General features: G+C 42.3%; 1 protein-coding gene across 5 annotated transcripts in view; it reads right to left on the bottom strand.

The window, feature by feature from the left end:
- The window catches only part of ACAD11 (acyl-CoA dehydrogenase family member 11), a 65,428-nt gene that overhangs the window by 19,600 nt on the left and 33,504 nt on the right, over nt 1–12,324 (bottom strand). The gene's annotated exons all lie outside the window — the stretch shown is intronic.

The following is a 12,324-nucleotide window of genomic DNA, read 5'->3' as shown; positions in this document are numbered from 1 at the left end:
CGTAGGCGGTTCACCAGCGAAGGGGCCTTGGTTGTGAAGGTCACATCTGTGTAAGAACAAGAAACAATGAACAAAACCATTATTGTGAGGACCCTAACAGTACACATGAGTCACTGTGAAACACACCTTATTCTCGCTGTGCCCCTGTGCAGAGTACAGCTCCTTGATCAGCCTGAGAATGGTGAGTTGTGGTGAGGGGGAAAGACCATCCAAGTAGGTCTGGGTTCTGGGTGTGTGCTCGCTTGGGGCATAAATGCAGGTACATAGTGAAAACAAATGGCAAATTATGCCACCATTCTTCACAGGCAGGGGCCATAGAAGTAGATATCTCGCTCCTTAGAGTCAGCTAGGATGCTACTCTATGTGAGTAGCTTCAAACTGGGTCCCTATGCTGCATGACTGTGTGCTGCTTTGGTCCCCACTCAAGTGATTGCCAACTGGCATGGGAAAGTGACCTACAACGGGGGCAGAAACACAGCTACTCTGCCCAGGAATCTGAGGCAGGGAATTGGGCAGTACCTCCAAGAAAGATTCCTAGAAGTTACACCGGAGGATACTCTCAAAATCTCAGGGTGCATTAACATGCTTCTCAAACATATTGCCTAGATGTGTGAGGGAATGGGGAAACACGTGCAAACAAAGCTACTCCTGTGCATTTCTATCCCTTCAAGCACCTGTATGTTTTAGCTAAGCTAAGCACCCCTTGCCTCCAGTACACAAGCAGCATCAGCTTCCAAACACTTACAAGAGCTCCCTTCTCCTGCATCCTGAGCGTCTGAGCTGAAGCGCTGGGACTGGCTGTAGCCTTCTGGGGTTGAGAACAGCTCCTGACTCCCAATCTCAGCAATCAAACTGTTCCCCGGCTCCAGATCATCCTCCAGCTCCACTTCCTCCTCAATGACCTCTTCGTTGGGGTTCAGTTCAGTATCCACTGGCCCCGGGGTCGTGGAGGTATCTACAGGCATCTTGGGGATGGATGTGGGGTCACTGCTGAGGATGGATTCCAGCTCTTTGTAGAAGCAGCAGCTCATTGGTTCTGCACCAGAGTGATAGCTTGCCTCCCTGGCCTTGTGGTAGCTGTTCTGCAGCTCCTTAATTTTAGCTCGGCACTTCAGCATGTCCCACTCATAGCCCTTTTCTGCCATGGCACAAGAAATCTGGCCGTAGGTATCAAAGTTCCTTCAGCTAGAGTCAAGCTGGGACTGCACGGCAGACTCCCCCCAAATGCTGATCAGGTCCAGCAGCGCTGGTGTGCTCCAAGCAGGAGAGTGTTTGCTGAATGGAGCTGGCATGGTGAGCTGGGAAGATGAGATGCAAGCTCTCCATGCCGACCAAGCAGGAAGTTAAATACAAATTTCAACCTTACCGTAACTGTAAAGGGGGAGGGCCGGGTGGCTGCAGAGCAGCAGAATGCAAATGGATGTCCAGAGTGGTCAGGATTGGCATTGTGGGACATTTCTGGAGGCCGTTTACTGCAACAAAAGCATACAGTAGTGTCTACACTTACGATGTGTCACTAAAAGTTTGTTGCAAAAAGCTCTGCGCCTCTCATCGAAGGGCAGGGCAGTTTTGTTGACGAAAGGGTCATTGCAGTGTGTACACCAGGATTGCTTTGCCAACAAAAGGTGACTTTTGTCACAAAACTCTAGTGTAGACCAGGCCTTTGTCTGCTTTTAGTCAACAAAGCAAGACCAAGAAAACGCTTGTGAGATTGTTTTCAACTATAAAAAGGAACACTGGGAGCGATTCTGCATCTCTGATTCACCTAAATGTTGTCAGAAGCTTTCCAGAATCCAGACAGAGATCCCGAAAAGCTATTTTGGGAAGCCCTAAGGAACTTATGAAAAAACGCTAGGAGAATATGTTATATATTTTATTCGCTTTAACCTTTTATAACTTTAATCTCTTTCTAAGCTAATACATCTTTAGTTTAGTTTATTAAAGAAATTGTCTACAGCACGTCTTCAATGTGAGATTCAGAAGCATCCAGCTGAGTGACCGATTCTTTGGGGCTGGAAGAACCTAATGTATGTGATTTTTTTGTTTTAATAACCTTTTATCACAAAGTCCATTCTGTCTGGGTGGTAAAGAGAAGCTAGAGAGCTTAAGGGAACTGTCTGTGACTCCATAGTAAAACTAACATAGTGAGCCAGGAGTACATTTTTGTTACTGGCTTTGTGAAATCCAATGATAGAACATACTGTGTACCACACGCCTGGGGTGTCTGCCTGGATTTCTGACAGTTTGACCTGAGTTTGGCACTCTTAGCTGTGGCACTTTCGCAGCTGTATTTTGCAATCCATGAGTAATGGTGTTTTTTATAACCTCTGAGGAATGCTGCCTCAGGACAAATGTGACCTTCTGGAATTAGCATTTAAACAACTGGAAAACATTTAAAATTGTATTCCCATCACATAGTTTTTCCATGAGTGAATAATCGTATAATCCAACAAACAGAAAAACTTTTCATTTTTAAGTTAGTGCACAGCTGAGCACTGAGACAAGACAACTGGTCAGATCTTTTAAATCAATAACACAGATAATGGCTTGGAGAAAAGGAAATATCTCAATCTCAGGAGCAGAAGCCAGCAAACAGAGGAGTCTGAGGGGAGAGATTGTAAGGGGAGAGTGCATGTGTGCAGCATGTGCTCGTTTGTATGCTTTCATTCTTCTTGGCAGGAGCTTAGGCAGCAAGGCTATGGCAGCTACAGAGGGCAGCAGTAGTAGTGACCCCAGGAATGGAAGAGACAAAGATGACTGGATGTGGAAGGTGTGGGATATACATTATCCTGGAGCAGGAACCTGAAAGGTGCTTTGTTTGTATGAAGTGCCGCCTGATAGAGCTGGTGGAAGAGAAGATCTGAGGTTTGGAGATGCAGGTAGATACCATGGTTGAGTTTTGAAGGGGATCTGAACAGGAGGTGAGCTGAGGAACACGTTTGTGGACTTGGAAAATGAAAGGGCATTGCAGGCAGTAACAGAAGATGAGAAGGCAAAGAAGAGAAGCGGGGCTAGTCCTACAATAAGAGGGGAAGAGTCAATGGAGATAGGCAGAGTTTGGAGCCCCAAGAGGATAGAGGATGACTCACAGAAGATTAGAAATGAGAACAAAAGACAAGGGGACTTGCAGACAGAAAAGGAGGACCAAAGCTGTAGAATTGCACCAACAGGAAGAGGCAGGTCTACATGTTTGGTGACTCCCTACTGAGAACAGACAGGCATGTCACCAGAGCTGATCCAGTGCTGTTTGCCCAGAGCTATGATACGGGATGTGAACTTAAGGCTGAAAAGGAGCCTAATGGGAGCAGGAAAAAACCCACTGATTGTCCTTCACGTGGGAACAAATGATGATGCTGGATTCTTCTCTGGAATGCATCGAGGGAGACCATGCCAGGCTGAGGAAAACACTTAAAGAAATGGAGACTCAGGTGATCTTCACTGGGATTCTACCTGTCTCTAGAGGAGGAGATTGAAGGAAACACACGATTATAATAATCAACAGGTGGCTCAGGCAATGGTGCAATAAGGAGGGCTTTGGGATGTTTGACCACTGGGTGGCATTCACAGATAGAGGACAGTTCTCATGGGATGGACTCCTCCTAGGTAGAGAGGGAAATAGACTGTTGGTATGGAGGTTTGCACAACTGATTTAAAACAGCTTTAAACTAGGAATTTGGGGTAGACAGTTGGGAGACACTCATGTAATCACCATGCCTGAATCTAATATTTAGCAGGAGGAAAATCAAGAAAGAAATAATACAGCAACGGAGAAAGAATCAGAGAGTAGGAGAATGGACCTCAAGAAGAAAGATAGTGTCACTGGTATTGGCACTAACAGTCAAGTAAGCAATACTGGCAGTAGAATGTGACTGTACCTAATCAGGAGAGGAATCTGGGCAAAGCTGAGCAGAAACAAATAAGATGTCTGTATCCCAATGCAAGAAGTCTGTGTAACAAAATGGAGAAACTAGAATTACCAGTACAGAAAGTGAAACTTGATATTATAGCAATAACAGAAACATGGTGGAACAATAGTCATGACTGGAATACAGGTATTAATGGGTATGTGCTGCTCAAGAAAGACAGAAATAAAGATAAAAGTAATGGAGTAGCGTTGTATATTAATGACTAGGTAGACAGTAAATAAATTAAAAGTATTGGAACGGCTAAAACAGAATCTGTTTGAGTCAAAATCACTTTGGGGAAGAAAGAGGCTGCACCGGGATAGTGCTTGGAGTATGCTACGGACCCCCAGGATCTGATCTGAATATGGATCGAGAGCTATTTAATATTTTTAAAGAAATCAGTACTACTAGGAATTATGAGATTATGGGAGATTTTAATTTCCAGATACAGATTACAGGACAAGTGCTACTAATAAGGGCCCAGATATTCCTAGATGTGATAACTGAAAGATTTCTTCACCAAATAGTTCATCAAACCAAGTGCCATTTCAGATTTAGTATTGGTAAGTAGCAAGGACTTCATAGAAGAGCTGGTTGTACAGGACAGCCTTGGTTCAAGTGATCATGAGCTAATTCACTTTAAACTAAATGGAAGGATAGACAAAAATAGGTCTGCAACTAGGAGCCTTGATTTCAAAAGGGCAAATGTTAAAAAATTAAGGTAAGTAGTTGGGAAAGTGGACTAGACTGAAGAACTCAACCATTGAAATGTGGAGGAGGCTTGGAATTACTTTTAAGTTAAAGTTTCTGAAACTATCTGAAGTGTGCATCTCAAGCAAGGGGAGAAAATTTATGGGGAAGGGTTGCAGACCAAATGGGATGAATAAGCATCTCAAATGATTATTAAAAGAAAGCAGAAAGCCTACAAGTAATGGAAGATGGGAAGGATCAGCCAGGAAAGCTACCTCTTGGAGGTCAGAAAGGGTAGGAAAAAATGAGAACTGTCAAAAGCCCAGCAGAGTTAGACCTTGCAAGGGAAATTAAAACCAATAGTAAAAGGTTCTTTAGCCATATAAATGTAAAGAAAACAAGGAAAGAAGTGGGACTGATAAACACTGAGGATCAGGTGGAGATTAAATATTATCTAGGCATGGCCCAATATCTAAACGAATACTTTGCATCAGTTTTAAACAAGGGTAATGAGGATTTTAGAGGTAATAGCAGGGTGGTTAATGGAAATGAGGACATGGAAGCAGAAATTACCACATTTGAGATGGAAGTCAAATTCAAACAGCATAACTGGACCAAATCTGGGGGGCCCAGATAATCTCCATCCAAGAATATTAAAGGAACTGGCACATGAAACTGCAAGTCCAACAGCAAGGATTTTTAATGAATCCATAAACTAGGTAGTCATATCCTATGACTGGTGAATTGCTAATATCGTACATATTTTTAAGAAAAGGAAACAAAATGATCCAGGAAACTACAGATCCATTAATTTGACTTCAATTGTGTGCAAGGTCTTGAAACATTTTGAAAGAGAAAATAGTTAAGGACGTAGAAATAAATGGTAATTAGGATAAAATACAACATAGTTTTACAAAAGATAGATGGTGCCAGACCAACCCGATCTTCTTCTTTGAAAAAACAAATGCAGTAGATTTAATCTACTTTGATTTCAGTAAATCATTTGATACACTTCCACATGGGAAATTATTAAATTGGAGATGATGGGGATTAATATGGGAATTGAAAGGTAGGTAAGGAACTGCTTAAAAAGAAGACTACCATACTGAAAGGTAAACTGTCATGCTGGAGGAATGTTACTAGTGGAGTTCCTCAGGGATCAGTTTTGGGACCAATCTTATTTAACATTTCCATTAATGAGCTGTGCACAAAAAGTGGGAGTGTGATAATAAAATTTGGGGATGACCAAAAGTTGGGAGGTATTGCCAATAAAGAGGAAGACTGGAACATCATAAAAAGATTCAGATGACCTTGAAAACTAGCGTAATAGACATGGAATGAAATTTAATAGTGCAAAGTCATCCACTTAGGGACTAACACCAAGAATTTTTGCTATAAGCTAGTGACATAGTTGGAAGCAACAGAGGAGGAGAAAGACCAAGGTGTATTGGTCAATCACAGGATATCTATGAGCCACCAATATGATGCGGCCATGAAAAAGGCTAATGCAGTCCTAGGATGCATCAGGCAAGTTATTTCCATTAAAGGCCTGGTCTACACTGCTGACGTACTTGTGTGTCTCCTGTCAACTTACTAACGTTCCCTTACTACACTGTCTCCACCATACTACATAGACAAGAAACACCCTCTGGTCGATGCAGCCTTACTCTTTTCGGGGGGATGGATTCACTGTGTCAACTGGAGAGCACTTACAGGATCGACTGGCTGGGTCTCTTCTGCCGGCTCAATCGATGCCATTGCATCGATCTGTGCGGCCCCGACGCAGCCCCGGCACTGTAGACATACCCAAAGATAGGAAGTGTTGTTATCATTATACAAGGCACTGGTGAGATCTCATCTAGACTACTGTGTGCAATTCTGGTCTCCCATTTTAAGAAAGATGAATTCAAACTTGAACAAGTTCAGTGAAGAGCTACTAGGATGATCAGAGGAATGGAGAATCTACCTTATGAAAGGAGACTTAAGGAGATTTGCTTGTTTAGCCTAACCAAAAGAAGGCTGAGGGGAGATATGATTGCTATCTGTAAATAAATTAGAGGGACAAATACCAAGGCAGGAGAGTTATTTAGGTTACGAGCCAATAGTGGCACAAGAACAAATGCCATCGACAAGTTTAGACATGAAATTAGATAAATGTTTCTAACCATTGGAGGAGTAAAGCTCTGGAACAGCCTTTCAATGGGAGCAGTAGGGGCAAAAATCCTAACTGGTTTCAAGACTGAGTTTGATAAGCATATGGAGGGGACAGTCTGAAGAGACTGCCTATAGTAGCATGTAGCCCATCTGCAACAGCTAGTAGCAAATATCTCCAACAGCCAAAGATGGGACACTAGATGGGGACGGCTCTGAGTTACTACAGTGGATTCTTTACCAGATAGCTGATAAGTCTTGCTGACATGTTAAGGGTTTAACTGATTGCCATATTTGGAGTCAGGAAGGAATTTTCCCCCATGTCAGACTTGCAGAGACCATGGGCCTTTTTTGCCTTCCCCTGCAGCGAAGTGCACTGGTCATTTGCTGGCTTGAACTAGAGTAAATGGTGCATTTTCTGTAACTTGAAGTCTTTAAATCATAATTTGAGGACTTCAGTTACTCATCCAGAGATTGTTTTTATTTCAGGAGTGGGTGGGCGAGATTCTGTGGCCAGCAATGTGCAGAAGTCAGACTAGATGAACACGATCTATTCTGGCCTTACGTAACATGAGCAGAGTTTTCCATTCCTGATGGCAAGAGGAAAAACGGCTTCCCATTTTTTCCACCCTCAAAAGTCTGAAGGTCTTATAACAAAATTTTTTCTAGAAAAGAACTATAAGCATCAGAGAGATATCACTGCTCCAGACAGAGATAAAAGGAAGACTCCTGTGCTTCTGAAAGACCAAGATCAATCTTGTTTACAAGGCAATTTGGCATTTATTACATTTTATTAAACAAAAACAGACCTAAAAAAAGCTGGGACTGTTGTATTGGCAGGAATTAATAGTAAGATTACAGGAAACCCAATGTTCAACAAATGGGAACAGCAGACTTAGAAGGCTGATTGTAAGTACATTTCAATATGTGTATTAGCCAAATTTTAATTGTCTTTTTTTTTCTTCAGAAGATGGCCAGAATGTTTAGACTATAACTCTGTCTAGACTTGGAAAATGAAGTCTGGCTAGCCACATGTTTTTAAACACTATGTGGCACCAGGTGTAGAAGAGAGAGAAGGATGTTTAAAAATATGTTAGCTGATTGTGGTCAACTCTCTATTTTCTGTGATCCTACTTTAAATTCCTGTGTGTGGTTCCAAACTAAAGGAATGCATATTCATAATTACTTACTTTTACTCAATGACAGTTAAAACAGAGATTAAATGAGTCCACTGCTGATGAAGAGTAGCAATTCTTCCCTCAAGAGAGTGTAGGTGGCAGCTTCTCTTAAGGAAGCTGCTGTGTGACCCTTGCTCAAGAAGCCAAAGCTTGGGACTTATCTCGTTATGTATTGTCCAAAGTCTACTCTTTCATTTTTGGTTCAGCTTATAGAGTGGGTTACAGCAAGACAACTCTGAGGACTTAATTGCCCCAGAATATCCTGGACCCTTGTTGCTCAGGTACAGACCCGAATATACACAGACTGCACTGTGGACTTTCTAGGTTACCTTCTCCTGATTAAAATTGTGAGTCCGTGCTGCTATTTATAGATCTATTGGCTACCTTCAAAGCATTGATGAAAAGGTGTTACTGACAATAGCTGTAAGCAGTAGCTAGAATGGGCAGAGCTGCTCTTGGGTGACAGTCTTAGCAGGTGGTACTGGGCGATAGCTCTTTCTCCTAAAACTGCTGTCACGTGGAGTTTCACTGGGTTCCACTCTGTGTGCCCTTTTGTTCAATATGTATGCAGGGCCACTAAGAGGGTTAGTAACGAAGCATGGGCTGCAGTGCTTTCGATAAACTGTTGATACCCAGCTCTATATTTTTATCTCATCCCACCCAGCCACTGCTGTTGAATGTCTGATTCACTGTTTGGGGCAGATTGGAGCCTGGATGAAAACTAAGTGGTTGAAATTCAATCCGGATAAGAATGAGGTAATGCTGGCTAGGCTGTGATCGAGGGTTGGAGGCAGGAGAAGCAGTCAGACACAATGAGAATTATTCTGTTGTTCCTGAGAGTGGTTGCCAATCATAGGTAGCTAGACCTTGCAATCTAGGGGTGGCGCTGGATCCCTGATTGCTCTTAGTTTTAGGAAAGGTTCCGTCCCCTACCCCTAATCTTCATCTTGCTATGACTTTGACAGTTTCCTTCAGTTATGAGCTTTGCTATTGTGATCTGTGCCTACATCATCTCAAGAGTAGATTATTGCAATATACTTGATCTGGTTCCTACCTTTTATGGGAGGTCTGCAAAGAAACTAACACACTGGGCTTGTGCCTTCTTTTGCTTCTTCACGATATATAAAGGAGGCCAGAAAGTTTTTTTGTTTTTGTTTTTGTTTTTAAACAAACTAAACCTGCTTGTTTTTTCACACTGAGAGGTGATAACACCCCAAGAGTCAAGAGAATGAAAGTTAAGCATTTAGGAGGAGAAGGATTTTTAGTCTGACTCCTTAAACTCTATACACCTCTTGAACTTCAATGGCCAATCCCCATTTTACAAAAACGAAGCCGTTGTAAAGTTTCAGTACCCCTTTCCAGTTCAGGTGTTAGAGCTCACACTAAACATGTCTCAGTGGCCCCACCAGCAAAACCAGGAGAAAGCAGGCTTGCATTTCTGATCTTTCTAAGGTAAAGGAAATCAAGAGGGGTAAAATTAAGAACAGAAAAAACACCACCTCATCTCTGGGGTCATCTTCTATCGTAAAGAAAACAAACAAAAAAGTGGTGTACTAACCCGATGTTGGGGGGGGGAGGAGGGGGGAGTTTTTGATCACCTGTAATTCAACCCCAAAACTGAAACTGGTGCGGATTGTGGCAGCTCCCTTATTAAATGGCATTTGCTGCCCCAAATAGATGCCCTCAGTGCTCTGTGAACTGTACTGACTGTCTACTGATTTTCAGGTAGAGCTTAAGGTGTTGGTTTTGATTTATCCTGCCTTGTGATTTTCCTGTTTGAGAGAGAAGCTCCTTCCCTGTGCCATCCTACCATGTGGAATCGGCAGATGCATCTGAGCTGGAGGTCTGTCAGGGTAAGTGAGTGAACTGTTCTTGAGGAGTTCTCATCGAGGGGTCCTGAACGCTGGGACCTGTTCTTTTCACCTCCTGCTTCAACAAAGCCCACATTTGTTAATCTTTAGGTCATGCTACAAGGCTGAACTCTTCACCCAGGTGTTTAGGGAGTATGGAGCATATTATGGGGGATGGAGTGCTGTTTGGGATGGATTTACTGTGACTGGTTATGTTTTGGATTAGAGGCAAGGAGTGGCTGCTGGATGCAGTAACAAGAGCTCTGCGTGGGCACTTCTTATGTATCTTGAAAAATGAATAAATGGGGCTTAGTTAAAACCATCCCATCATGCTCACTAAGCTAACCAAAATTCATTTTACAGTTCATTCCACTCCTTACAAGGGCCCCATTCCCTTATTTATTACAAGGGCCCTACTACTTTTTAAAACCTAAGGGTTATATTAGACTATGCTGCCATGGTACTATACTTTCCTTATCCTGTCTGGGAAAGGGGTCTTATCCCATGTCTTCCAAAGCTAGGTCTGAAGAGTTTAAGCGCTGTGAAACTTCAGCTTCTACATTTTGGGAAAGCATATGCATAGTTTGTTAAATTAATATATTTCCAGAGTCTGTCCCCCAGCCAATAACATTGCTAACCACACCATCTTAGCTAAATGCCAACTCTCTTTGCTCTTTTCTCCTTGCAGTTTCAAATGGATGCGGTAGTTTTTTCCCAGTCCTAACGTGGTTGTGTAGCATTGTGTGCACTCTTACGAGCTGATTCAAGACACTCTCCATGATTTCGATGGGATTTGGATCAGACCCTTAAACAATGGCATTCCTTTTCAGAAGTGGTTGTCTTGAACGTCAATAGGAGTTAGGCACCTAAGTGCCTTTAAAAAATCTCCTCCTCCTTAGACAATGTGAGTGAAATGCTTTGCTCTCTCAGATGAAAGGCACTACAGACTTGCAGTGTGTATTACAGCAGAACTCCCTCGGTAGTCTGGAAATTCCACTCCCCTCCTCAGACCAAAACAACTTGAAACAATGTTTGCTACACCTGGTCCTATCCTTCCATTTTGTAAAATGGAACCTGCACACATCACACTGATTTAAGCACAGGCAGAATATGTGAAAAAACACACCCCTGAGCGACATATATTTTGCCAGCATGAGCACTTGTGTAGCCAAGTTATGCTGACTGGAGAGAGCTCTCCCGCTGACATAATAAAACCACCTAAAAAATCGGGGTAGCTATGTCAGTGGGAGAGCATCTCCCGCTGACATAGTGCTGTCCACACAAGCGCTTATGTCAGGAAAATTTGTCACTCAAGGGGTCTTTTTTCACACCCCTGAAGGAAAAGGTTTTGCCAGCATGAGTGCTAGTGTAGACAAGGTCTATGGCAGGTGCTACTAATTATCCATTGTACCAAAAACCAAAGCCCTGACTGCTTTCCTCTTTATCTGTCTGGCATCCTGCAGGCCATTTACGATAAGATATTAAACTGCTAGAGGACACAAAATGACAGGCAGAATAAAATTTGGAAGTATGTGGGAGGCTGCTGATGTTCTATATGCACAGAAGAGCAGCATCAGTGTCTTGAGGTTGGCTAGATGAGCTATTCTGGAAGAGACCCTTTTGTTTGGTAAATTCTTGAAAATACACTCTGCCACAGTGTCGACAATCAAAACACTGCACATAACCCCCTAACAGAATAAAGCTGCCTTTCTCTCTTTCCCACTATTGTTAACTGACACGTTATCTGTAGGGTCACAAATTAAATTACATTATAAACACTTCTGGGCAGAAACATTGTCAGTTTATTCTTCTGGAAACTGCCCACGTCATTTCAGACCCTGTAGAAATAATTAAATAATAATAATGCTCCAGCCTCATTCAGGGCCTGATTCATTGCCCATTAGTTGCTGGGAGTTCTTTCTTTGGGCATTAGATCTGCTTCTCAGTCCCTGATAGATAACATCTCTCTGGCTTTTCCACTATTTGCCTTCCTGGCTTTCTTCGATCTTGCACATGGCCAAACTGAAAGAACCAATAAAGCATCCCACACTATCTATTCCTTAATAAACTGTGGAAGGCAGGGACCCATTGAAAGCATTCACCTTTGTATCTGAAATATTGTACAGATAGCCATATAAGGCATAGCACTGACATTGTTAAGGCATAGGGGCCCTACTGTTCCTTTTTGGGGGGTTTCCTTCTCTAAGGGACCCCTCTGTTTTTATTTCTTTCATATTTTAAGAGGGTGAGGAGTTAAGCTTGTTTTAATTTTGTACAAAGTTATCATGGAGGGGATGTGTCAAAAATAAAAATGTTATTCTAGTGTATCATAGAAAAGATTCAAATGTTTACCTATCCCTTTTAAATAATCATACCTAAACAAGAGTTGAATGCCACTAGCTGATTCTCCAGAGAACTCTGCTCTTCTGATTTAAACAAACACAAAATAAGCAAACATGTTACTCACACTCACGTGATAACTGATTTCCAGGAAAGCCGGAGTTTTATAGGAAAATTAAAATGAAAGTACAGTTGGGTTCACTCTAAGGG

Source organism: Emydura macquarii, unplaced genomic scaffold, assembly GCF_026122565.2.
Source record: "Emydura macquarii macquarii isolate MOO-44397 ecotype Brisbane River unplaced genomic scaffold, CSIRO-AGI_Emac_v2 contig_2422, whole genome shotgun sequence".
In the NCBI taxonomy this organism is placed as follows: Eukaryota; Metazoa; Chordata; order Testudines; family Chelidae; genus Emydura; species Emydura macquarii.
This window is presented reverse-complemented; position numbering and strand designations above follow the sequence as displayed.